The sequence below is a fragment of the Dendrobates tinctorius genome, unplaced genomic scaffold, assembly GCF_039654945.1.
Source record: "Dendrobates tinctorius isolate UK_male_01 unplaced genomic scaffold, ASM3965494v1 ptg000157l, whole genome shotgun sequence".
In the NCBI taxonomy this organism is placed as follows: Eukaryota; Metazoa; Chordata; class Amphibia; order Anura; family Dendrobatidae; genus Dendrobates; species Dendrobates tinctorius.
In genome coordinates this window covers 12965625-12992052 of record NW_027361824.1, presented here as the reverse complement: position 1 = coordinate 12992052, position 26428 = coordinate 12965625, and the positions used below count along the sequence as shown (strand labels likewise).

Here is a 26428-nt window from a genome sequence, read left to right as displayed (position 1 = left end):
TATCACAAAAACTTTGCAATTTCCCCCTTATTAAAAAAATCCTCGCCATTCTTAGTTACAGTATGAATTTTTAATGCTAGATTTCATCAGCCACCTCTGCAGTTTATCAGCAGTGGCTGGTTTCGTAGGCAAAGAGCCCAGCGCTTGTAACCTCCCTGCTGCAGAGCTTGTAAGCGCTGATCTGAAGCTCACTAGTTCTGGACGGCGTCAGTGATCCTGCCATAGAGAAAAAAAAACGCGCACAATTCAGACTAGCGGTGCGAGCGCACTGTAGGTCCGAAATATCAGTCTTTCAAGAGCACACCAACCTCCTGGCAAGCAGGAAGCCGGGGACAGCGGAGAAACGCTCGCCTGGAAATCAATCATGAATATAGCCCTTTAAGAAGACCACATGTCCAATAAGAGCAGACACAGGGTCTGCCTTCGTGCCTCGCCCCATTAAAATTCTAATAATTACAGCGTCCATTAATGTTCCCTGTCCAAGATCCTTATCTCTGGGCCAAAGTGTAGAGAAGTTACAAGAGTGTCTCCGGAGGACTCCTACTGTCCTGTCCTCCCATAGATCATACATTGGCTCAGAGTAATGCTCCTTCCACCCTGCGGGGGTGCTGCAGGGAACTGAAAACTGTAGATATTGTCCAAAATTGTGATGTACTGGTCCACCGAAATGTGAAAGGGCCCCCATCAGGGGCTCTGGTCTGTTCATATCGACTGTTCCAACCCTACAACTTGCCGAAATGAAAAATTCCATTAACGATCAATACTACAATAATTTAATTTTTGGGGGCTTAAAATTCTGATTCAAACTCCGGTAGAGAAGAGAGCGCCGCCTTTCTGAGCGCACGGCGCAAACCGTAGGCGCACTGACCGCCGCTCTCTTGACATTTCACTTGGAAATGTGCGAACGGGAGATAAAAGCGAATGAAATTTCCCGCAACAATGGAAACCATCGGAGAGGAAATAATCGCTGCCCGTGGTCGGCTGAGACGGCAGAAAATATCAAGAGGCTGGAAGCGCGTTACTCAGCAGATTCACATCCCCCTCCTGTTTTATATATACTGTGATCTGGGCCTTCCAGCTTAGATAGATAGATAGATATATATATATATATATATATATATATATATATATATATATATATATATATATATATATATATATACGCAATGCATTGATGAAGAGGCGGGGGCTTTGGAAAAAGTTTAGGGGCATTTTTGGCTTCCCATGCACCAAAAATTGAAATCCTAAGGATGTGATCCAAATCACTGCAGGGAAGGGTGACCCGCATCTCCCCGGGGTTACCAACCAGTTTGGTGGCCTCAGGAATGCAATGGTCTAACTCTGAGCAATGCTATATAATTGATTACTTCATATGGTTGAAAGACAATTTACCCAAGAAACGGGAGCGAGGGCATTAATAGAAAGGGGATACGGGTAAACATTTGGGAAATTTGGCATTATTACGTCCCCGTCCCGTAAATCCATGCGTCTTTTAGGATAAGACAATATCTCGCAGGCCTTAGAAGCACCTGTCTGACATTGTGCCGTCTTCTAGCCTGTGAGCCACGAGGACACCTAGCTCCTTCTCTACAAGTGACCTTCCTAGATTTTTTCTCGCTCTAGTACATATGGTGCATACAGATTATTTATACCCAGATGTGTCACTGCACACTTCAGCTGGGACTACACGGACCAAAAACTGTGTGTCTGTTACTGATTTCGCAAAAGTATGTTAGTGCTGTGCATTTTCCTTAAAAATAAATAAAAAGTTGCATGCACGTGGAAGTCGCTTAGGACTCGCACTGAAGTCTATGGAAAATGAATTACATGCAATTTGCAATCAGTGATGGGAAAATCGAAAACTTTGGGAAAAAAAAAAAGGAAATTACATGCGATGTCACAATGCCTTGGAACCAGCACTACTACTCCCATCTTCTATAGGATTACTAAATAACTTGAATAATGGATTCAGCAGTGAACTTTGATCCCCGGTCATAGTCCATTCAATGTAGAAATCACCGCAACTTTCTGGGTGCAGCCATTAAAAGTTATTATTACCCATCCACAGGATAAAGGATTGGGACCACCACAAATCCAAAAAGCGGGGCTCTGAAGTGCCCTGCCGGACAGGATCAGCAGCCCCGCACACGTTCCACCCCTTCATTCACAGTCTATGGGAACATCAGCTGTACACACATCTCTGCTGGGTTGCTACAATGTATCAGTCTGAGGTCCAGGCTGTTGTATGGTCATTGTGGTTACGTTTGTATCCACTTCTCAGATCAGGTTTCCTGCCTGGGAAAGTAAGCAACAATGTTTCCATTCACTGACAATAACCAGAGATTTTAATAAGAATAAAGAATTAAAACCAAGGGGTTTATGTTTTTTGTTTGTTTGTTTTATTTAAGTTTGATTTGCAGGTTGAGCAATTTTTACTTAAAGCTAGAAAACCCTTTTAATGCCGCTGTGATCCACAATAACATTCATTCAGCAACAGGAAATTTTAGCAAAACATTAAAAACTCCCCGTGTACAGATCTGGAGCGCGGCTTTTATAGTCTCTGTGGATTCCTTTGTAAGGAATTGCAGTTGCAGCCGCTATGATTGAGCCTCCTCTGAAATCCACCTGACAGCACATAGTCGGCCAGGCCGAAGAACCAAAAGAAAGAAAAATACAATATTTCCATTTCCTGTGTAATATTCCCTCATTTCGTGCAGACGGCGCGGTTGGAGGGTCTCACAATATCCGCTATTTTCAGAATCCATTTCCAAGTCTAATTGGCCTTCAATCACTGTCTTCCGTCCGACTCCCAAACCCCCCCCCACCCCACGTCCTCACGCGCCCCAACCGATGACCTGAGCAGCTTACGCAGCGCCTTTTCTGCTAGATTGATCCGCTGATTGAAGCAGACAGCAAATGCATCAACGAGAAGGCTGTGAAGGGGCGACTGGTGCCCGCCACCGACCTGTCATCTTGTAATCACCTACTGTAAGTATCCAGTATTGGTGGCCAGCAGACGTAGAAGGGGGGGGGGGGGGGTCAGCAATAGTTGTGGCCAGGTCTGCAATATTCGTGGCCAGCATAGGTAGGGAAGGTCAGCAATAGTCGTGGCCAGCATAGGTAGGGAAGGTCAGCAATAGTCGTGGCCAGCATAGGTAGGGAGGGTCAGCAATAGTCTTGGCCAGCAGAGGTAGGGAAGATCAGCAATAGTCGTGGCCAGCAGAGGTAGGGAAGATCAGCAATAGTCGTGGCCAGCAGAGGTAGGGAAGATCAGCAATAGTCGTGGCCAGCATAGGTAGGGAAGATCAGCAATAGTCGTGGCCAGCATAGGTAGGGAAGATCAGCAATAGTCGTGGCCAGCAGTGGTAGGGAAGGTCAGCAATAGTGGTGACCAGCATAGGTAGGGAAGATCAGCAATAGTGGTGGCCAGCATAGGTAGGGAGGATCAGCAATAGTGGTGGCCAGCATAGGTAGGGAAGATCAGCAATAGTCGTGGCCAGCATAGGTAGGGAAGATCAGCAATAGTCGTGGCCAGCATAGGTAGGGAAGGTCAGCAATAGTCGTGGCCAGCATAGGTAGGGAAGGTCAGCAATAGTCGTGGCCAGCAGTGGTAGGGAAGGTCAGCAATAGTCGTGGCAAGCAGAGGTAGGGAAGGTCAGCAATAGTCGTGGCCAGCAGAGGTAGGGAAGGTCAGCAATAGTCGTGGCCGGCAGAGGTAGGGAAGGTCAGCAATAGTCGTGGCCAGCAGAGGTAGGGAAGGTCAGCAATAGTCGTGGCCAGCAGAGGTAGGGAAAGTCAGCAATAGTGTGTACCAGCTGAGGTAGCTGTTAGGGAAGCCAGTAACAAGGCTGAAAAAAAGACATTTGTCCATCCGGTTCAGCCTATATTCCGTCAGAATACATCCCCAGATCAACGTCCTTCAAAAGAACCTAATCACTGTAAGATACAATATTGTTACACTCCAGGAAACGGGTGATCAATACTGATACCGGCGGTGGGGGGAGCATAGGCCAAAGCGATCGATCAGAATGGCAGCCACCAGAAGCAAATAGTAATGTCCACCAGAAGAAAGCTCATAGATTGCAGACCCCAGAGGGGGGAGGGAAATAGAGGAGACCACCTGAGTGAGAGGGGGCCAGTCAGTCCGTTTTCTCTCTGTACAGACCACGATATCACACTTTTGACCACTAATATGTCCAGTATTTCAGTGGCCATCATCAAGCTTTTCCAGTCGTTCTGCAGTGATCCACCGCTGCTACTATTTCATTCCTGATTTGCCATGCAGGAGTCTGGGAGAGCTGGGTGGCAACCAATAGGTCTGTTTTTCCAGCTCTCACGTCGGCTATACCCGACATATCCTCAATGAACTGACATCCTGTGCTCGCATTCTTGTAGGTTGGTCATGCAGGAGTCTAGGAAAGCAGAGTGCCGATACTTTCCCTGCGGGTCTGGGCATTAGCGGAGTACTACACACTGTCTGCGGAGAGCAGGCGGCTGCCGCTCTCAGGCTGGAGACGTTCTTCTCCGTGGAACGTGCTGAAATAAGAGAGACTCGCTTGTGATGCGGACCACCCAGAGCGGGAGCATTCAGAACCCCTCACTGCACCAGCAGCTGCACCACAAGCCCTTAGCCGACCGTGTTACGCAGCGCCCGGGGTCACTTGCCACCATCGCTGCGGCTTGGATGGTCTCCATCTTCACCCGAAAAGACAAATATTATAGAAGAAAAGCCATGGGATACAGAGAGGGTCTGCAAAGCTGCCGAACAGCAAACATCCCCCACACTAAATACTGACCCCACCACTAATGAAAGTTAGTGAACCCACCCTCATGGAACGGATATGGTATACTTTTTCTTAAAGGGGTGTTTTTCTATGGATATTAAAGATATTTCCAATGAATATATTTGCCCCCCCCCCCCTCACATCGAGATCAGGGGTACATGGATCTCGAGATGAGGAGGGATCCCAAGAGTCAGACCCCAACAATCAAACAGCTACACATACCAGTGCATGAACAAGTAGCGCAGCAGTGTAAAGCATGGAGAAATGTCAGAGCAGTGCAGGATGGATTGCGACTACCTCAAAATCCTACAGCCAAAGCAGCTACACTGTAGTCAGGGATCATAGATCTATCCTGCAGTGTAAAGCATAGGGCGGCACGGTGGCTCAGTGGTTAGCGCTGCAGCCTTGCAGCGCTGAGGTCCTGGGTTCGAATCCCACCAAGGACAACATCTGCAAGGAGTTTGTATGTTCTCCCCGTGTTTGCGTGGGTTTCCTCCGGGTACTCCGGTTTCCTCCCACATTCTAAAGACATACTGATAGGGAATTTAGATTGTGAGCCCCATCGGGGACAGTGATAATATGTGCAAACTGTAAAGCGCTGCGGAATATGTTAGCGCTATATAAAAATAAAGATTATTATTATAGAGGATTAATAATGCAGCTAAATTACAGCCTCTGATCACAGAAGTATACTTTATAGAGGAGAGCTGCAGTTTAAAGCATGGGGGAGAGTCAGAGTAGCACAGGGTGGCCCTTAGACAAATACATCTGAACCAGACGTGGGCAAAGTGCACGCCACGAGCCACATCCAGCCCGCAGCCCGAAATAGCCAAAGGGCTGAAAACATGGGCCCAAAGGCAGCACAGAAGCCCTCCCCCGGCCCCCCCCCGAATGCACCGGCATCTACATCCTAAGGGTGGGCCAACACGTGGTGGCGACACTAGAAGTACCAGCATGCCCTGGCCGCTACAAACGCAGTTTTATTACAACTTGGAAATTATGGCCATCGTTACAATTTTCCCACATGCAGGGGCATAACTATAGTGGGGGTGCATGGGCCTTGGTGTCTGGGGCCCAGAAGGACCAATTTGACTAGATCAGAACACACATACTAATAAACACGAGTGATTGTTGGGGCCCTGTGGGACATTTTGCAACGGTGCCCCTGAGCTGCAAGTGCCAGTTTTATTGCACAAAAAAAAAAAAAAAAAAAAAAAAAAGGCAGATTCAGAGGCCTTGAAAAGCTGGGTGGCAACCAGTGTGTAATCCTACCATATGGGTCATCTCTCCCGCTCTCCCAGAACCAGATTATCTACAGGTGTCATATTGTGCATTGATGTTTAATACCTAGTGATGAGTACGCACTAAAATGCTCGGGCCGAGCACATTGGAATACTCGGGTGCTCGGACAGAACAACGAGTCCAATGTAAGTCTATGGGAGACCCGAGCATTTTTACCGCGGATCCCCCTCAGGAGCCCTTTTAAAGGTCTAAAAACATCTGAAAATGATGGAAACACTGCTCAACTGACACGAGGACATCATGGGGATCCTAGGTCACAGCTGTAAGCAATGTTGTCCGTTTCATGCCATTTTTACCGATGCACCAAAAAACATACAAAAACTAAACCAAAATGGATTTTGCTGGGAAATATGTTAAGGTACATCCTTTCCAGGTTAATGACTTGTATATAAGGCAAAATAAATAACTCCAGATCAAAATGTTCCTCCACCCCTTGGGCTATGTTCAGACGCAGCGTTTTAAGCGTTTTTCAACTTTAGCATTGCCTTCAAACAATACAAATGCATTCACTGGGAAATGTCATTGTAACATTTACCAACCCTAGCTGGCCATGTGGTGTGTGACACATAAGCAGACACATCTTGTTTCATTTATGAAGGAGGGACTCAAAGTCACAAAGTCTACTTTTAGAGGGCCAGCAGTCGGCCCTCACTATTCTTAGAGAGCCATCAGCCGGCTATGCTTTGTTGTTCCCATTAAACATTGGGTCCCTTATACTGTTATTGTGTATGCATTGAGTGGCAGGGCTGCCCAAAATTTGGACGCACTCCAACAACCCATCGAACAGACGTCATGAATGTCCACATGCAACCATAGTTCCCAGTATTCATTTGGTACTGCCATACTGTTTGCTTATGCATTGAATGCAAGGCCTGCCCTGCCCCAAAGTCACACGCACCCCAATAAGCCTTTGAACACACGTACTGGATGGCCACAGGAAAACCAAAGTTCACATTATTCTGATTTTTTTAAGTCACCTAAAGTTTTCCCATGGGGTGAATACAAGGGCTGCCCAAAATTTGCACACACTCCAATCCCCCAAGGAAGAAATGTGGAGGATTGCCTCCGAAAAATGTTATCCCAGTTTACAGGAGCGGGTCTCCTATACTTGTAATGCCCATACACCAAGTGTAACATTTTTTTGGAATGGGCATGATAAACCCTTGCAAAAATTTCTAGTAACTATAGCATCACAGACCACGGTGACCATAATGATCTAGTGCTAGTGGATGATCATATTCATCGCCAATCGTTACACCGATGCCTCTACCTTGTGCCAGTCATTACACTGGCTACCCATCCACTCCAGAATTCAGTATAAACTTATTACCCTCACCCACAAAACTCTCCATGGATCAGCACCACCCTACATCTCCTCCCTCGTTTCAAGTCTACCACCCTACCCCCGCCCTCCGTTCTGCTGATGACCTGAGGTTAGCATCCTCAATAATCAGAACCTCCCTCTCCCGTCTCCAAGACTTTACACGTGCTGCGCCAATTCTTTGGAATGCACTTCCCAGGTCAATGCGATTAGTCCCTAATCCCCACAATTTTAAGCGTGCCCTGAAAACGCATTTATTCAGACTGGCCTACCGCCTCGACACATTAACCTAATCTATCTCTGTGTGGCACAGCCAAAAGTTTTACCATAACCAGATTTCCTGCATCATGTTCCCACATGCTTTATGCATCCATTAGCCCTCTGCATCTGTACTGTTACACACTTAACATTATGGCTGGTCCATACAATCAGGGCAACTGTTACCACCCACCTTTCGTGTCTCCCTCTTTCCTCATAGATTATAAGCTTGCGAGCAGGGCCCTCATTCTTCTTGGTATCTGTTATGATCTATGTGATTGTTATGCTGTAATGTCTATTGTCTGTACAAGTCCCCTCTGAAATGTAAAGTGCTGCGGAATATGTCGGCGCTATAGAAATAAAATGTATTATGATGAGAAGGAGGAGGATAACCGCAAATAGCCAAAATCAGGAAGAGTGGGTGTGAAGAGGCGCTTGGGAATACACCTCCCATAAAAAGACACTGGACTGGAGGTTAGGTTTCACTGATATGCGGTGGTGTAGAGAAGTCTGCCCCAATTCAGCCCTTTTTCATTTTTATAAGAGAGTCAGCCTGTCCGCATTTCCAGTTGACAGGCGGATGCGCTTATCAGTTATAATTCCATCAGCAGCACTAAAGATGCGCTGTGTCAAAACGCTAGCGGCAGGGCAGGCTAGGACCTCCAAGGCATAAAGAGCCACTTCATGCCACATGTCCAGCTTTGAGACCCAATAATTATAAGGCACAGAGGAATCTTGTAGGACGTTGATACAGTCAGCAAGGTACTCTTCCAAAGCTTTGCACTCCTTGCGACATTACCCCGCGCCTCAGGGCCATTGCGATGGGAGGGTCTGAGAAAACTCCTAGAACTTTGCCAGTGTTCCCCTGCCTCTGCTTGTTTGGAGTTATGTCTCTCTTGCCTGTACTCCTTGGATGTCCAACGAACTGCGACGTCTGCCATCAGCGTTTTCAGATGGGAAGGGCCATTTGGTACTGCAACATTTTAGTACATCTCTCTGCCTCTAGAAGAGATTCAAAGTTCTCCTTGTAGCATGGGTCTAGAAGTGTCACCAACCAGTAATGACTGTCAGCCAAAATTTTGACAATACGAGGGTCACGGGAAAGGCAGCGCATCATAAAGTCGGCCATGTGTGGCAGACTGTTAACAGGCAAGACCATGCTCTCCTCCTCCCTGTCCTCAGGCCATCCACACTGAACGGTATGGCAGTTGTGCTTGTAGTACCGCCTGTAACGCATGAAAGTAGCTCCTATTCTTCCTCATTGTCAACCAATCCATGTTGGGATGACATGAGGCTGGGCTGTGTGTAATCACCCTGTATGCTTCCTTGCTCCATCTCATCATGCTCAGCCTGCAATGCCACCACTTTGTGAGCAGAGAGCGTTTCAGGAGACAGTGAAGCGGGATGGTGATGCTAGTTATGGCGTCATTGCCGCTCACCATCTTGGTGGCCTCCTCAAAAGTTTTGTAGGATGTACATATATATGCTTGCGTTCCAATGACTGGGGTATGGACAACTGATGACTGCACTGGGAACAAGGATGTGGACATGCTTGATGATGGTGGCAGTTGAGTGTGGGCAACGACAGGTGCAGTCAGGAGGTATCTTCACATGCAACATGGCTTTCACGCACAACAGTGGAAGAAGCAGACATTGTTCCTGGAGCCTGGTGTTTGGCCCACAAAGTCGGGTGCTTTGCTGCCATGTGCCTGATCAGGCTGGTGGTGGTCAGGCTGGTAGTTTTGCTACCCCTGCTGATGCGGGCATGGCAGGTGGTGCAAATGGCCTGTTTGGGGTTATCGTCAGAGAGTCTTTAAAAAAAAACAAAAAAAAAAAACGACCAGACTCGGGAAGACCCAACAGTTGTACTGCCAACTTCGGTCGTGATAGTGTTACGAGGAACGGTTGCCCGCCTTCTGTCTGCAGACACCACACTGCTTCTTCCTGCCTGTTGGGGTGCTACACCTCCCTCCCCGTGTGCACTGTTGTCCTCGCTCTGCATGTCCTCCTGCCAGGTTAGGTCAGTTACTATACCATCCACCACCTCGTCATCCACTTCTGCACCCTGATCCTCCTTCTGACTTTCTGGTAATTGTGTCTCATCTTCGTCCACCTCTTGTGACATGTTCCCACCGTTGCCTTCGTGTGACCGTGGCTATTTGGGCATCGCTACATGGAGTCTCATCTTGCCCCACTTCAAGGGTACCGGGCGAGAGGCCCGAATTTATAAATGGAAAAGTGAACAGCTCTTCGGAGTGCCCAAGTGTGGGATCAGTTGTCTCCGGACACTCGACATGGGGGGAGGAAGGATGATCAGGGTGAGGAATATGCGGTCCAGACTCACGGCTACTCAGACTTGACAGTGTTGTGGCCTGCTGGAGGTCATTTTGCAGGGTTCTGGCAGTGCTCCTCCTGTTACTCCATGCACAAAGGCTGAGGTAGCGGTCCCACTGCTGGGTTGTTGCCCTTCTATGGCCCCCTCCACATCTCCTGGTGTACTGGCCTGTCTCCTGGTAGCGCCTCCAGCCTCTGGACACTACGCTGACAGACACAGCAAACCTTCTTGCCACAGCTCGCATTGATGTGCCATCCTGGATGAGCTGCACTACCTGAGCCACTTGTGTGGGTTGTAGAGTAGGTCTCATGCTACCACGAGTGTGAACGCACAACCAACATTCAAAAGTGACCAAAACATCATCCAAAAAGCATTGGTACTGAGATGTGTCTGAGGTCCCCACCTGCAGAACCACTCCTTTATTGAGGGTGTCTTGATAATTGCCAATTTCCATGTGTTGTCCTATTTCATTTGCACAACAGCATGTGAAATTGATTGTCAATCAGTGTGGCTTCCTAAGTGGACAGTTTGATTTCACAGAAGTTTGATTTACTTGGAGTTATATTCTGTTGTTTAAGCGTTCCCTTTATTTTTTTGAGCAGTGTAGTTGAATGGAGCCCTCAAATGCCACAATTGTTAGCCCACAGATATATGAGGCGTCTGACGGAGAAAGCCCACTTTCGAATATCTGCCTTGTTTTTTTTTGGGGGGGGGGGTTGGCCAGAAGAATTGTGTCAATAAGTAGGCTATGACACAACCAAAAAAATTCTATGGAGGCCCGAAATGGCATACTTTTGAGCGCAATGATATGAGAACAATGTGGCCGACAAAACAGTATAAAATATCTTCACTGTAGCTAAAAAATTTTGGCAGCAAAATGGTGTAAAAAAAAATTGTATAAGACACTCCAAAAACAATGGCAGATTTTTCTGCGCACTCAGATGTGATGCCTGGGACGGGCTAACCCATTTAAAATTGCTGGATTTTAACGCTCTACTATCAAAAGAATCTGGCCATAGTCTGCAGTGTCAACAAGCAAATGGAGAAAGAAAAAAAAAAAAAAAAAAAAAAAAGGGGGTTCTGGATTGCTTTGTAATTAAATCAGGATTAAGATGCAAAAAAAAAAAAAAAAAATTCCTAGCCACCGATACCTGGGGCTAGGTATATGTAATAGGCAGCAGACAGTAATGGACCCTCTTGATGTATGCAGTGATATCTATATACCCACATACAGCACCTGCATGCCTTGCACTGATATGCATATACGCACATACACTCCCCTGCAAACCTAGCATTGCAATCTATATCCCCCGCAATTAGTCCTTAGAAAAACTGTTGATTAAGCTGGATTTGTGTATTCTATAATGGTAGACCCACACTAACTTATAAACCCCCAAATCTGCCCCTATCTCAGCAGCAGCTCTCCCTACACTCTGTGACGAGCAGGGCGGCGGCAGATCTCTTATAGACCTGATGACACTGTGCGGCCAGCCAGTCACTAATACCACAACAAAGATGGCTGCGGCATTACAGTGCGTGGCAGGCAATCCCTGCATGTTGATTACAACGATACTCGGGCGAGTATCGAGCATTACAGAGCCAGCTCGCTCATCACTAATAATTACCAGAGTGCAGCTTTCAATCGTCCTGGAACCATGAAAGCTGTTCTGTGATTGGGCGCCAAGAGCAAAGGCTTGGAACATGATTGAAGCTGCCTTAGCAACCAACCAATCACTGCACTGCTTTCAGTCTAATCATAGGAGTTTCAGAAATGAAAGACAAATCCTGATTGGTTGCTATGAGCAACACTTCAGACAGGTTTAATAAGCAGGCCTCATCCATCATAACTTTCTCCTGTACCAACCAATTATGGCATAGCTTTCATTTTACCCAAGAGGTTTGAGAAATGAAAACCAAATTTTTTATTTGTATAAGCACGCCATCTTCAAATAAATAGGTTCCATCTATCAAAGCTGGCACCCTTGGCAACAAATCACAACACAGCTTTAATTTTAGCATAGCAGTTTGAGAAATGAAAGCAGAGTTTTAATTGGTTGCTAGGGACAACACTAATAGATGAGGCCTAAAAGGAAAACTCTTGGCTCTTAGCAACCAATCAGAGCTCAGCTTTAATTTCTCAAAACACTCTGGTACAATGAAAGCTGCGCTGTGATTGGTTGCTATGGGCAACAGACTTTTTTTTTTAATAGAAAGTTTTAAGAAGCGAGGCCTATTGTTTGCATAGGAAATAATTAGAAAGAAATGTAATTATCTTTTTCATTCTCCCCCACTCCCCCCAGAATTGGACTGCCGGCTTGAAAATAAACTTCGCTATCTTTCGCCCAAGTTAATTATGTCGGGTCTTTGTGCATGAACGTATAATGAACGTATAGCACAATGCGAGACGGAATAATCATCTGACTGAAAATGAAATGTTCCAGCCGGATCCGTCTGAAGTCTTTAATTACACGAGAGGAAGTCGCTTTCGCTGAAGTGATTAGGAAGAGGGGAGGTCAGGTGACCCCCGGCGGCCGCGGCTCCGAGCTGCACCGGCTAATGCAGAAGAACATTACGTCCGGGGCCTCTTTACGTTATCTGCAAGTCGGGTTAATATTCCAACAAATCCCAGAAAAATTTAAAAAAGTCTTTTTTTTAACACATTCGGCTTTATTTTGTTCCTGCTTCTCCGATCACACCCAAAGCTGCGTTCAAAATTCATGGAAATAAAACAGTTTAGCTCTGCCGGACATGTGACCCATTTAAAGGGTTAATTTCCCCATCTTCATAGATGGATATTTTCGGATGCTGCTCGTAAAAACGACCACTTTTGCAATTTACTGCCTTTTAAAATTTTCAGCCGTTCTTAAGATATTAACATTTTTTTCCCCCCTTTTGTTTACATCTCGGTGCCTTGAAGACCGACCACCGCTGCCGTCAAGCTTGTAAGCACTGCAGTCAAGCTGGCCAGATTGGGGAGGCAATAAAGGGCTCCAGTGATCCAGGCCCGCCCTCAAAACAGCAATTACAAGCTCAATAGAAAAGAGCTTGTAAGTACAGCGCATGTTCTGAGTTCTAGCAGCGGTGGTCGGTCTCCAAGACAACGAGCTGTAAACAAAAGAAAAAAAATTATGAAAACTGCATATTTTTGGCAAGCTCTATCCAACAATACCCATTTATGAAAATAGAAATAACCCTTTAAATTCCCACAATGCCCTGGGAAGTAGAAGAGATCCGTGGGAAACACAAAAGTTGTAAGTCAGAACTGCACTTCTGGTGAAAAAGGTGAACCACCAAAATATACCCCAGCTGCTGCAGAACCTCTTATTTAAGGAAAGAGATCTGAATGAATACTGCTCGTGGACACACCCAAAGATTGTAAAACCAGGAAGCAGTTCAAACAATGTGCAACACCCACCAGGGGGCGACAAAGTACAGGAGACAACTCCTCCCACAACTGAGCAAAAAATATAAAATTGTGCTCCAGTCCGATGCAAAATAGGAGACTTTAAACTAAAAATAAAGGGATCTATCAAAACCCATTAGAATTTTTTTTTTAATATACAAGTCAGCGATACTTACTGCACAGTTCTGGTCAATATGATGCAAATCCGGAATCGCCCTTTAAATTTTTGCTACAGCAGCAATGACCTCGTTCTCCCATTGTAGGAAATCACTTCTCATATATGCAAAAAAAACAGACGAGACGCTGGGAAAAGCATCCCCTACGCCTCAACTACGCTCCTTGGAATTTCCCTTGCAAATCACCTTGTACCTGCTGATTACTCAGACGGATATTTATCTGGGACTATATGACGGCATCTTAGAGCCCACCGACATGCTGTAAACATGTAGCGGATACGTTGGGATTTTCAGTCTGGATTTACAGGCAGAAAATCCACAGATCTCATCTATGTGCCACTAGGGGGAGGAAAAAAAAAAAAAAAAAAATTAAGAAAGGGGGTTGAATTTAATTTCCACTGCACTTTTGATACTCATGTGAGGAGTAAACTATGTAGTAGTATAGGAGTAAAATCTGCAATAAAAACCATCAAGATTTTGCTTCAGAATCCGTAACTAAATTCACGATTTTTTTTTTCCCTATCACTTGTGGATGTTTTTATCTTTTTTTTAAAGAAGGGATCCTCTCCAAAGTCTTCTTCATACGCTATGTGCTTATGTTGTATTTTGAGAAGTTTTTAGAGGAGAACCTGAGAAGGTGACTGCGCACAATGGCTTTTTGCTGAGTTTTAGAGGAAACGGAGCAGAAACCAAAGTTATCTGATGAGTTTTGCTCCAAAACCTTAAAAAAAAAAAAACCAAACTTATTGCAAAAAAGCCACTGAGTGAAAACACTTAAAATCCTCCTCAAGAATGTAAAACTCACCAAAAACTTGGGAGATTCAATGCAGAAAAAAAAAAACTCCGCAAAAAGACTCGATGTGCACATAGCCAGTCACTGCCTCAAAATCTCCTGGAAAACGCTTCTGTGAAGAACATGGGAGATCTAATTTCATGTCCATCATTTATATTTTATCTGGGATTATAAAACCCCCTTCAGCGTGCAGCTGTATGAGAACACTTAGGGGTTCGGGGGTGGTCAAGTCTCAAAAAGGCTGAGTGAGATCTCACAAACACCTATGATTTCATGAGAGGAATTTTCGGACGTCCTATCCACACACTAGTTTTGAGAGCTCAGGAACGGACCGAACGCACCCAAGGTTTCCATCCGTTCTAGCACTACAGGGTGGGGAGATAAGTATATGAAACTCAACCTCTCCAAAACTGAACTTCTGCTCCCGCCGTCTACTAACCTCCCTAAATCTGACATTTCCCTCTCCGTGGGTGGCACCATAATAACACCCCGGCAGCAGTCGCGCTGTCTGGGTGTTATGTTTGACACCAATCTCTCCTTCACATCCCATATACAATCTCTTGCCACTTATACCTAAAGAACATCTCTAGAATCCACCCTTTTCTCACCATGGAAACAAAAACCCTCAGTGTCACCCCTGACCACTCCCGCCTGGACTACCGCAACGCACTATTAATTGGCCTCCCCGTTACTCGACTTTCCCCTCTCCAGTCCATACTTAATACAGCAGCAAGGGTCATCTGATTAATCAGTACTCGGACGCGTCCGCTCTTCGCCAATTGTTACACTGGCTGCCCATTCATTATAGGATCCAATTCAAAGTACTTGTTCTCACTCACAAAGCTCTCCACCCCCCTACATCTCCTCCCTCATTTCTGTCTATCGGCCTCACCTCCGCACTAACCCGCACCTCCCACTCCCGACTCCAAGACTTCTCCCGCGCTGCGCCAATCCTCTGGAATGCTCTACCGCAAGAAATTAGGACGAACCACAATTTGCATAGTTTTAGGCGCTCCCTCAAAACACATCTGTTCAGAGCAGCCCATCATGATCCCTAATCACTGTCATTCTATGTGTAAGTGTGCGTGTGTAGCCCGTTCACTATCTCCATCCATCCCTCACTCCCTCAAGATGGCTGGATCATCATTGTAAATACACACCTGTACTTTGTATCTCCCTCACCTCATTGTAGATTGTAAGCTCTCACCAGCAGGGGCGGCTTATTTCGTCTTATTTTGCTTTAATTATTGTATTGTTAACGTTGTTACTTACGACTTGTGTTTTGAAACTGTTAAACTGTAAAGCGCTGCGGAATATGTTGGCGCTATATAAAGATGATTATTATTATTAACAACAACGGCTCGTAGGAACCAGATAGCAAAGATGTGTTCAGTCTCGATGCGTAGCAGGGCTCTGGCCGGCTCCGATGGCGCCAAAACTGTCACCCCCAAGACAGTCTTTTAAAGGTGTTCTGACCCATCTTAGGTTTTGAAGTCTTTAGCTGCTAGAGGCAAGGGGAGATTTAGGTTCAGCCCAGAGGGCAGGAATGAAGTGACCCAATGAGGATAAAGGCTACAGTAAGGCCATGTGGTCTCTTTTATACACATGGTCCACTTAGAAAGAAGGCAAAGAAAAAAAAAAAAACACGGCACTCCAGAGAAAAAGGAAGGTTGTTCGGTGCTCAAGTAAGGTTTCCAACCCATAAATAAGTACAAAAGTACTTGGCACTCAAAACCAAGTATGAGTGCCAAGTATTTTTGTACACACCCACTTAGAAAGAAGTCACGTCGAGTAACCTGCTGTGAAGGAGCTAAGAGCCAGCTGTCAGCCCATGCCCCCTGCGGCCCGGCGCACACATGGTCAAACACTAAACCAGTAACTGACATGATCCATCTGCTTATATCTTTTGTACTACCACTATTGTGTATTTATAACCATTTTGTATATAGTGTATGGTGGCCTTAAGGCATTTAAATATATAATTTAACCATGGGCTGCTCTTTTATCTCAATCCACACGTCAGTTTCTCGGTTTAACTTTCTATGCTATTGGGCCTGGTTTCTGGCCCAATATAATTCTGTTAACGGACCGGGCTTATATCCAACAAGAACTGGTGGCAGTCCTAAGGGCTAGCAGGTCTCTGTTTCATTAGTGCTAGTGAAAGGAGTCTCAGCCTGTCTGGGTTGTGGGCCAGTGTGGTGCCACGTCAACTGCGTGGGCCACATCCTCTCCCTCCCCGCTCCTGGGCCCATCTGTGTAAAACTGTACCAAGCTGACCTTACGTGTCCACAAGGGGGTAAGGAACAGCACGGTGGTGAAAGTGGGGAAACCGCACTACTTTCTGACGCAACAGCGACTTCAGGCGAGGTGCGTGTTCTTCACAAGTGGTGTCAGCGGTGGGATTCTGCGTGATCTCTCTGGTGCCGGCATTCACAGCTTCTCATTCATTTGCATTGTAAATCCACTCTACTGTTCCTAAGAGGAGTTTCTGTAGTTTTTTTTTTTTTTACTCCTGAACAGATTTTGAAAAATGCCTGGTGTAAGAGAGAAAGTGCATGTTCACGGCTTCTAAAGCTACGTTCCCAAGATGTTGCAGGTGTTCTGCACCCATTAAGTAAAATAGGTTATTTGCAGTTTTTTGTTTTTTTTTTTTAAAGAAATATGCAACAAAAAAAAAAAAAACTCACCAAAAACTCATTGTGGAAGTATAGCCTTTGGGCTCATTCACACAGCAGTTTTCCACGATGGCACTTGTCCCTATGGTAGTCTATGGGGGCTGTTCACATGCTTGGAAGTTTTTTTCGAGTAGCAAGTGGTCTGTTCAAAATCCCAGAGACGTGGACGATATTGATCGGAGTCTCTGATCAAAATATGGTTCAGAAAAAAAGCCTTCCGATTGGGCAATAGCTAGTGTGGAGCAGAGTCTCTCTCACTCTACATGAGCTGTCGCCCTCCCTCCAAAAAAAGCAAAATACTGGAAATTTAAACAGCAATGTGGTTTTACAATAGAAACGTCAACTCACCCCGACAGCTTCCACCTTCCTTCTATCTACGACGTTAATTGTACGTCGAAATCCCAATTTTCAGCGCTGTTGTGCTTCAGTAAAGTATAATCTGTTGTTATCAACCAAATTATTTTTCTTTCCCATTTCTAAAATCTGCGATCATAAATCTGCAACATATTTGCACAAATCGGGGAGGATTTCCTGGCACAATTTTGGACAATGCATGCACGTCTACCAGAATATTAAATTCAAAAGGAATACCCACAGAATACAGGCTGCTGTAAACAGCACACGTGACATGACATTATTGCACTGCCTACGGGAGCAGTCACCCAGCTTTCCGCAGACCCTGCAAGCCCTACTCTTAGGGTGAGTGCACACAGCGCGGATTTGCAGGTAAAGTCGTAGGTAAAGTGACCTGCGTTTTACATGCGTATTTGCCTGCGGTTTGACACCTGCACAATGAAACAGATGTCAAACCGCTGCGGAATCCACAGAAAGAATTGACATGCTGCGGATATAAAATCGCGGAAAAATCCACAGCGTGTGCACTGCGGTTTTTAAATTCCATTCATTAACACGGTACTGTACAATGCTTGCGGATCCGCACTGTGTGCACATACCCTGACTTCTAGCGCGGAGTTATACCGGCCTGCCCTCCTCCACCAATTTCACCGTTACCCTCTGCTGCCAAGAAAAAAAATTGCTAAAATCATCAGGACTTGTCGCGGCGTTCACCTCGTCTCCTCCATTTCCCAAGGAAACAGCTGGGATCGGGCACGAGGCCAAAAGGGCTTAGATTTTACAAGCGGCAGTTTCCGGGTGACCAGGGGATCACAAATGAGTCGAGTGCTCAGCCGGATCCGTGAACAGGATCTCAAGGAGTGCAATTTATGGCGATCACACACAATTATCATATATTGGACAATACGACCTATCCTCTAATTCAGTGTTATCTCAGGGCATGCTGGGAGTTGTAGTTCTTACAGCACAAGCATGCCAGAGATTAATAATTATACAGCTTTCAGCAGTCACAAACCAATTATTTCCCCACAGCTGAGGGTTCGCAACAACTGTATCTAGTCTAGGCAATACTCTGCAAACAAGAGTTTGTTACAATGTATCACAAAACAATTACTGACCTCAAAGAAAACACTGCGGCAGCCGGCAAAGGCGCTCAGACAGCAAAATCCTAGGTGCATTGCTCCCTGGGAAATACAAATATGCAAATAAAGTCCGTGGAACGAGTTTGATCCATCCACAGACAGCTGTTTCGGGGTGTTGCCCCTCATCAGTGTGGATGGATACCTGGCCTTGGTCTTTCCCTTGTCATATCTGTAAACTCATAAAGAGCTGGAAATTGACTTATGGGCCACTTAATATGGTGGTTTCCGAAAGGAGCCTCTCCTTGGCTGGGTCCTTCCCTGGAGGAAGATCTGGCTCGTCCCGTGTTTGAAACTCTTAAATGAGGCTCCACGGACTTTATTTACAATGTATCAGATAAAATGTATCAGTCGAGAATTCTAAGGCTGTATGCACACGCTGCGGATTCTGCTGCGGTTCCGCAGCGGATTTCTTTAAAACTACGAGGAACTGAAACACCAGGAGGCAGCGTCAAACAAACAGATTTTCTGGTGTAAAAGTGTTGCCAAACTTTTGACCTTTTTTTGGCGTTCTTGGATTCATTACAAGGATTGATTTCAGATGTCAATATAAAGTCAGACCCCAAAAATGAATGCTGGGCTCTGCTGAAAACATGAGGGTCCTGAAACTTATGTATTTCGCGGCGATTTTTCAGCCACTCTGCCAATTCCGCACATAAAGAGATGGGAGCACATCCGCGTACGGATATATTTTGGGCGGTAACGCACCTCAGGCGGCGATAAACAATGAGCTATAAACTCCACTCAGCGGAGGAGGGCCGGGGGTCTCACGCTGCAGCTCCCCTTGAACTTTTCAACCTCAAGAACAGAACGCTGCTGCCGTAATCTCGGGTTTTCCTCGGGACATGCAGATCAATCCTCGCTAAACACTTTTATTGATGCGCACTTTAGAAAAGCTTAAGCCGCAGCAAAACCGAGGAGGCTTCATCCAAGGCCTCTCCGAGGAATCGTACACAGGAGCCGCTGAGCAAACATTCCTCGGCAGCACGCACTGCAGTAACTGAACACATCCAGACTAATACAGAATCCAAAAATAATGAAAACTCAAGTAGCGGGAGGGAGGGGGGGGGGGGGGGGGGGCAGATTCAACAATTTCACACAAACACCAAAAATGGGCCGAACAAAATTGCTGGCACCTTTCCAAAGTTGTGGGTAAACAACTTTGTTTCAAGCATGTGATGCTCGTTCAGACTCACCTGCGGCAAGTAACAGTTGTCAACAATATGAAAATCACCACTGAAAACAGATAAAGGGGAGCAGGTGACTCAATCTTTGCATTGTGTATGTGTGTGCCACACTAACCATGGAGAACAGAAAGATGAACAGAGAGATGTCTGAGGACTTGAGAACTAAAATTGTTGAAAAATATCAATCTCTAGGTTACAAGTTCATTTCCAGAGATATTGATGTTCCTTTGTCCACAGTGCACAACATAATCAAGAAGATTACAACCCATGGCACTGTAGCCAATCTCCCTGGAAGGCAGAGAAGAATTGATGAAGGGTTGCAACGCAGGATAAGCAGCCCCAATCAACGTCCAAACAAATTCAAGCTGTCCTGCAGGCTCAGAGTGGATCAGAGTGGATCAGTATCAATGCCAACTATCAGTCCACATGTGAATGAAATGAAAGACTATGGCAGGACACCCAAGAAGACCCCACTGCTGACAGACAAAAAAGCACAGCTGCAGTTTGCCAAAATGTACATGAGTAAGCCAAAATCCTTCTGCAAAAGAGTCTTGTGCAAAGATGAGACCAAGATAGAGCTTTATGGTAAAGCGCATCATTATGCTGTTTACAAAAACAGAATGAGGCCTACAAAGAAAAGAACACAGTACCTACAGTCAAATATGGTGGAGACTCAAGATGTTTCTGGGTTGTTTTGCTGCCTCTGGCACTGGGTGCCTTGAATGTGTGCAAAGCATCATGAAGTCTGAAGATTACCAAAGGATTTTGGGTTGAAATGTAGTGTCCAGTGTCAGAAAGCTGGGTTTGCATCCTAGGTCATGAGTCTGCCAGCAAGAAAGTGACCTCAAACATAGTTCAAGAAGCCCTCAGAGACATATGGAAACAAAGCGCTGGAGAGTTCTGAAGTGGCAGCAATGCGTCCTATTGATCACGTGTTGGGAGAAGATGCCTTCAAATATGAGAGACCTGGAGCAGTTTGAATAAGAAGAAAGATCCAAAAATTCCAGCTGAGAGGTGTAAGAAGCTTGTGGATGTTTATAGGAAGCGATCGAGTGTGGTTATTTATTCCAAAGGGTGCAAACAAATATAAAGTTGCTGAGTGACAACAGTATTGCCCGGCCCATTTTTAGGGTTTGGTGTGAAATTATGGCCAGTTTTCCTTTTTACAGATTTCTTCGTTTTGTATTGTTCCAATACACACAAAGAAAATAAACATGTCTATAACAACACATGTGCAAGTGCAATAGTTTTCTGAGAAAAATACGGTACTTAATTTTTCGTAACAATTTTGGCCATGGCAATGTGGTTCTGGATGTAGCACATGGTCTCCTCCATTCTTTACACTGCAGGCTGTATCCAGAGTAATGTGCAAAATACAAGTAAGGTTTATACTCTAGAGCGGACAGTTCTTCTCGCTTTTGATTTCATTTACACCCCTCCTCTCCAACAAAAAAAAAAAGGTTGGAGATCACCTGTAATAGTTAAGTTTTACATGGGGCTGCCAGTAATCCTGCTGGATGATCTCATGTCTCCTGGTAGCACTCATCATTTCCAGGGAAGAAGTTGCTGTCGGCTCCCGTGAATCACCCTTTCCTTCCCCAGCTCCTCTCCTGGGTCTCGATCATGCACACAAGCAGCTCCGCAGCCCTCCTGAAGATACAACTCCCAGCGCTGACATTTCATTAATGTCACTTTGAAAACATGGTGGGAGTTGTAGTTTCATATCAGCCAGATAAATTCAGTTTAGAGATGTCATTCCTGCATTGATGCTGCACTCACAGGTCCTAGAACACGCAAGTGAATTGTGCTGAGCCTGGCTGGCCAAACAGCAGAGTCTGTCATTCAGGATTCTAGGAAAGTTGGGTGACTACACAGGTTCTCCATTTCTTAATGGGGAAGTTTGGAATAAAAAGGAGGAAAAAAAATGTCAAAAAACATCTTAAAAACCTTGACCTGCCTTTATTAAACATCCAGTACTCAGCAGTCAGGCTATTCAGGTGTCTGGGAAAGCTGGGTGACAACAACAAGTCCCTGAAAAACTGGAAGTGCTGGGTATAGTAGCCTTCAAATGGTCCCTTTAAATATTCGATCATCCCTCCCCATATTGGTTCACACTGGGCACGTTCCCCTCCCCGATCACATGCATGATACATTCCAAAATCCGAGCGCAATTCTGTTTTTATTTCTCCAGATTTCACACCTCCTCCTCCTGCTGCTGAAATAAAAGCTTTTTAAAAAAAAAAAAAAAAAAAAAACAGAAAAAGAGAAAGACCCAGACACAGGCGCCGCTGATCACACAGGCATCATTTGCGGTTTTTTTTTTGTTTGTTTTTTTTACAGCCACGTTTCTTTTTCACCTCATGACGGTTTGCACTAAATTTTTCAAAATATTCGTGACCTGTTCGCACAGAATTTAATATTTTAATCTAGAATCTTTTATGCATTATTTTAAAGCAAAAGGCAAGTGTTCTGCCAAAATGTCAGAAAATTACCCCCATAAGGAAAAAAAAAAAAACACACAACATACTTCATGGGTGGGTGGAGTATATTTTGGCAAAAAAAAAATGTAGCAACTTTTTATAAAGCTGCAATTGACGAATCCGTTACAGACATCTGGAAAACAAAAACCCCGCCCACAACATAAAGTTAAAAATTGAGGGGGAAAAAACAAAAAAAAAAAAAAAAAAACACCACCACCACCACCACACGGGTACAAACACAGTAATGAACTTGCTCCATAGTTACAGCTTTTTCCAGAATATGATTCTGATACAATGTATCTCACTCTTGTGTCTCCTCCTACGGTTGCATCTGGAAGAATTGATCATCCTGTGCCTCCTGGTTCATGAACAGAACACCAGAGCGGCAGTGATAACCGACACTGGCACAAAAGAAAGGAGCACCAAGTGGTCCCGGGATAATGGCAGCCACTGATATGGGTCCCTTCCAAAATGGTGGCGCCAAACTGAGCACCCACCCTCCGTGCACCTTGGTTGGGAATTCCAGGGCTGAAGAGATGCCTTTAGGGGGGCAAGATAAAGAAGAAGAACTCACTTAGATGTACTAACTAAATGCCCCCTTAAGGGGGTTGTCCAGGGTTGCCTAAGCGCAACATCAGCTGTTTCTCGGTTCTGTATGACGTAACCCAGCTTTCCTACAGCACTGATGGGCACAGCAGAAGACGTATCATGAGGTGCCAACCTAGATTACAGCTGCCATAAAAGTCACTCAGCTTTCCCAGATTCCTGAATGCCAGATCAGCTTATACACACTGCTATACCAATCTTCTTCTATGTAGCTGGGAAAAGAAATGTCTGGGAATTGCCAAACTGACCACTAGAAAAGCTGGGTGACAACTTTTAAACAACCACGTAGGTCGTTACCCATCTTTCCCAAAATGCAAATCCACACACCTTCTGCTCCTACATTGCATCAGTCTGTACATTCAGAAGTGTAGGAAAGCTGGGTGAAAACTTAGGTATGAGCTATACTGGCTGTCACCCAGCTTTCCTTGGCTTTGGAATGGCAAATCAAATTAGAAATACTTACACCTGATCTAGAATCTTCCTAGTCTGGACTCTATGAAAGCTGGGTGTGTGAGTAACAAGATGTCACCCAGCTTTCCTTTGCTTCTGAATAGCAAGTTCACTTACATACCGTCATACACTTTATGCCACATCAATTCAGACTGTCCAATTAGTATATGATATGGCCATAAAGCTTGTTACTCAGCTTTTCTGGGCTCCACAATGACGAAGACTTGCGTATGAACTATAATGGTGGTCATTCAGCTTTTCCACTCCCCTGAATGGGAAGTCAGCTTACGCACAAACTCTCTGCTCCTGCATCACTGCACACTGTCCATTCAGTGTTTTGGGAAAGCTGGGTGACCATTCTTATGAGCTTTTTATTGGCCTAACGGTTGTCACCCAGCTTTTCCAGTCACAGATAAAAGGTTTACTCACTGAGAGGAACGGTGGGGGGGTTATGTTTGTCATTAAAAGGATGGAACTTTCCTCCAACAAAGCAAACTAATGCATGGCAGCAACATCCGCAGGACACAGCCTCATCCTGGCAGCATCCCCCCCCCCAGCCTGGCACTGAGCTCTGCAGCATCACCTTAAATTCTCCCTGGCAGCTTCCATTTTTAGCAGCAGATAATCCCTGCAGAGCACGTGGATCGCCAACCCTGAAAACAATGGTCCCTGGTGAGAGCACGGCGCAAACAATTTATAAATATACCCCATGCCCAATGTGAGCCCCCCACACACAGCGCCCCGGGGCACCAGGGGCTCACCCCCACACACACACACAGCGCCCCGGGGCACCAGGGGCTCACCCCCACACACACAGCGCCCCGGGGCACAAGGGGCTCACACACACACACACACACACACACACACACACAGCGCCCCGGGGCACCAGGGGCTCACCCCCACACACACACACAGCGCCCCGGGGCACCAGGGGCTCACCCCCACACACACACACAGCGCCCCGGGGCACCAGGGGCTCACCCCCACACACACACACACAGCGCCCCGGGGCACCAGGGGCTCACCCCCACACACACACACACAGCGCCCCGGGGCACCAGGGGCTCACCCCCACACACACACACACAGCGCCCCGGGGCACCAGGGGCTCACCCCCACACACACACACACACAGCGCCCCGGGGCACCAGGGGCTCACCCCCACACACACACACACACACAGCGCCCCGGGGCACCAGGGGCTCACCCACACACACACAGCGCCCCGGGGCACCAGGGGCTCACCCCCACACACACACACACAGCGCCCCGGGGCACCAGGGGCTCACCCCCACACACACACACAGCGCCCCGGGGCACCAGGGGCTCACCCCCACACACACACACAGCGCCCCGGGGCACCAGGGGCTCACCCCCACACACACACACAGCGCCCCGGGGCACCAGGGGCTCACCCACACACACACACAGCGCCCCGGGGCACCAGGGGCTCACCCCCACACACACACAGCGCCCCGGGGCACCAGGGGCTCACCCCCACACACACACACAGCGCCCCGGGGCACCAGGGGCTCACCCCCACACACACACACAGCGCCCCGGGGCACCAGGGGCTCACCCCCACACACACAGCGCCCCGGGGCACCAGGGGCTCACCCCCACACACACAGCGCCCCGGGGCACCAAGGGCTCACCCCCACACACACAGCGCCCCGGGGCACCAAGGGCTCACCCCCACACACACAGCGCCCCGGGGCACCAAGGGCTCACCCCCACACACACACACAGCGACCCCGGGGCACCAGGGGCTCACCCCCACACACACACACAGCGCCCGGGGCACCAAGGGCTCACCCCCACACACGCCGGGCACCAGGGGCTCACCCCCCCACACAGGCCTGACACCAGGCAAACAGTGGCGTCATCCAAACACCCAGCAGTCATAAGATGGCAGCGTGGCATGAATATTAGTTTTAAGCCGTCATCCATCTGCTTGCTGTCAGTGAGTGGCAGCCTCCTGGTTGACATCCTGCAGGTTTGCTATCATTTGTATCTGATCTCGGGGATCCCTGACAGCAAGCCGGGTCCTGAAAATGGCCGAGAACAGAAAAACAATCATTGCAGAACTTGTGTGTAACAAAACACAAACCTGGTCCTGCCTTGTGCCCGGCAGCGTCCATTCCATCCTCCTGCCAAGGGAACCAGAAGTACCAGGATGCCTTAGGACTGTGAAACTACATGAAGAACTGCAAGTACCAACAAGTCTTGTGGTTCAATAGAGAGGAACTACAAGTCCCAGTATGTCCCCCACAGCTGACAGCATTCCTGGCACTTGTAGTTCCCCCATTCACACATTCCTCATTCTGGGAAGTATCTGCTGGAGAACTACAGGTACCAGAAAGGCATGCTGAGACCCCCAAACGATGAGAGTGTATCTCCCTGAGAACTACAAGTACCAGGAAGTCTAACAGCTGTAGGGGTCACACTGGTAGCAGAACCCACCTCCTAGATATAACTCCCGGAGAACTACAAGAACCAGAAAGGCGTGCTGACACCTGTAGTTCCTCATGCCCTGCCTCCACGTGCTGGAGAACTACAAGTACCAGACAGACTAACAGCTGTAGGGGGGGGGGTCATACTGTGAGGAGCACTTAACCAACCGCCCAGATGTAACTGCTGGAGAACTACAAGTACCAGAGAGGCATGCTGACACCTGTAGTTCCCCATACACTGACCTCCTCATGCTGGAAAACTACAAGTACCAGGAAGTCGAAACGCACAGAGGGTCTTGAGCATTGCCATGCTACTGCCGGAGGACTACAAGTACCGGGAAGCCTATGGGTGACAACTACAAGTGCCATCCCCGGGCGGGCGCGGCCATGCATGCTCGTGTGCGCCCCCCGCAGGCTGGGGCCGGCAGTGACCGGCTGCGGGCTCACGCTTACCCTGTGCAGGTGTCCGGCAGCGTCGGTGCCGCCGTCCGGGTGTGCGGAGAGCTGCGCTCCGTGTGACCACTGCACCGACCCCGCTGTACTCAGCCCGCAGGCCCCGCCCCGACACTCCGCCCAGAAACCACGCCCCGCCCCGGCTCTTAAAGAGACACGCACCCCTATCACTGACACGCCTGAAACCTTAAAGGGACACGCACCTCAGAGGTGACCCCCCCAGCTCAGCAGTCCGGATCCAGGAGCAGCGGGATTTATC

General features: G+C 47.1%; 1 protein-coding gene across 2 annotated transcripts in view; it reads right to left on the bottom strand.

Annotated features, from left to right (window-relative positions):
• GDPD5 (glycerophosphodiester phosphodiesterase domain containing 5) overlaps positions 1-26324 on the bottom strand; it is a 172676-nt gene extending 146352 nt beyond the window's left edge. For both annotated transcript variants that reach the window (XM_073548592.1, XM_073548593.1), the window contains exon 1: positions 26170-26324. The gene's annotated coding sequence lies outside the window, so the exon portion shown is untranslated. The remainder of the gene's footprint in view (positions 1-26169) is intronic.
• Positions 26325-26428: the final 104 nt, after the last annotated feature.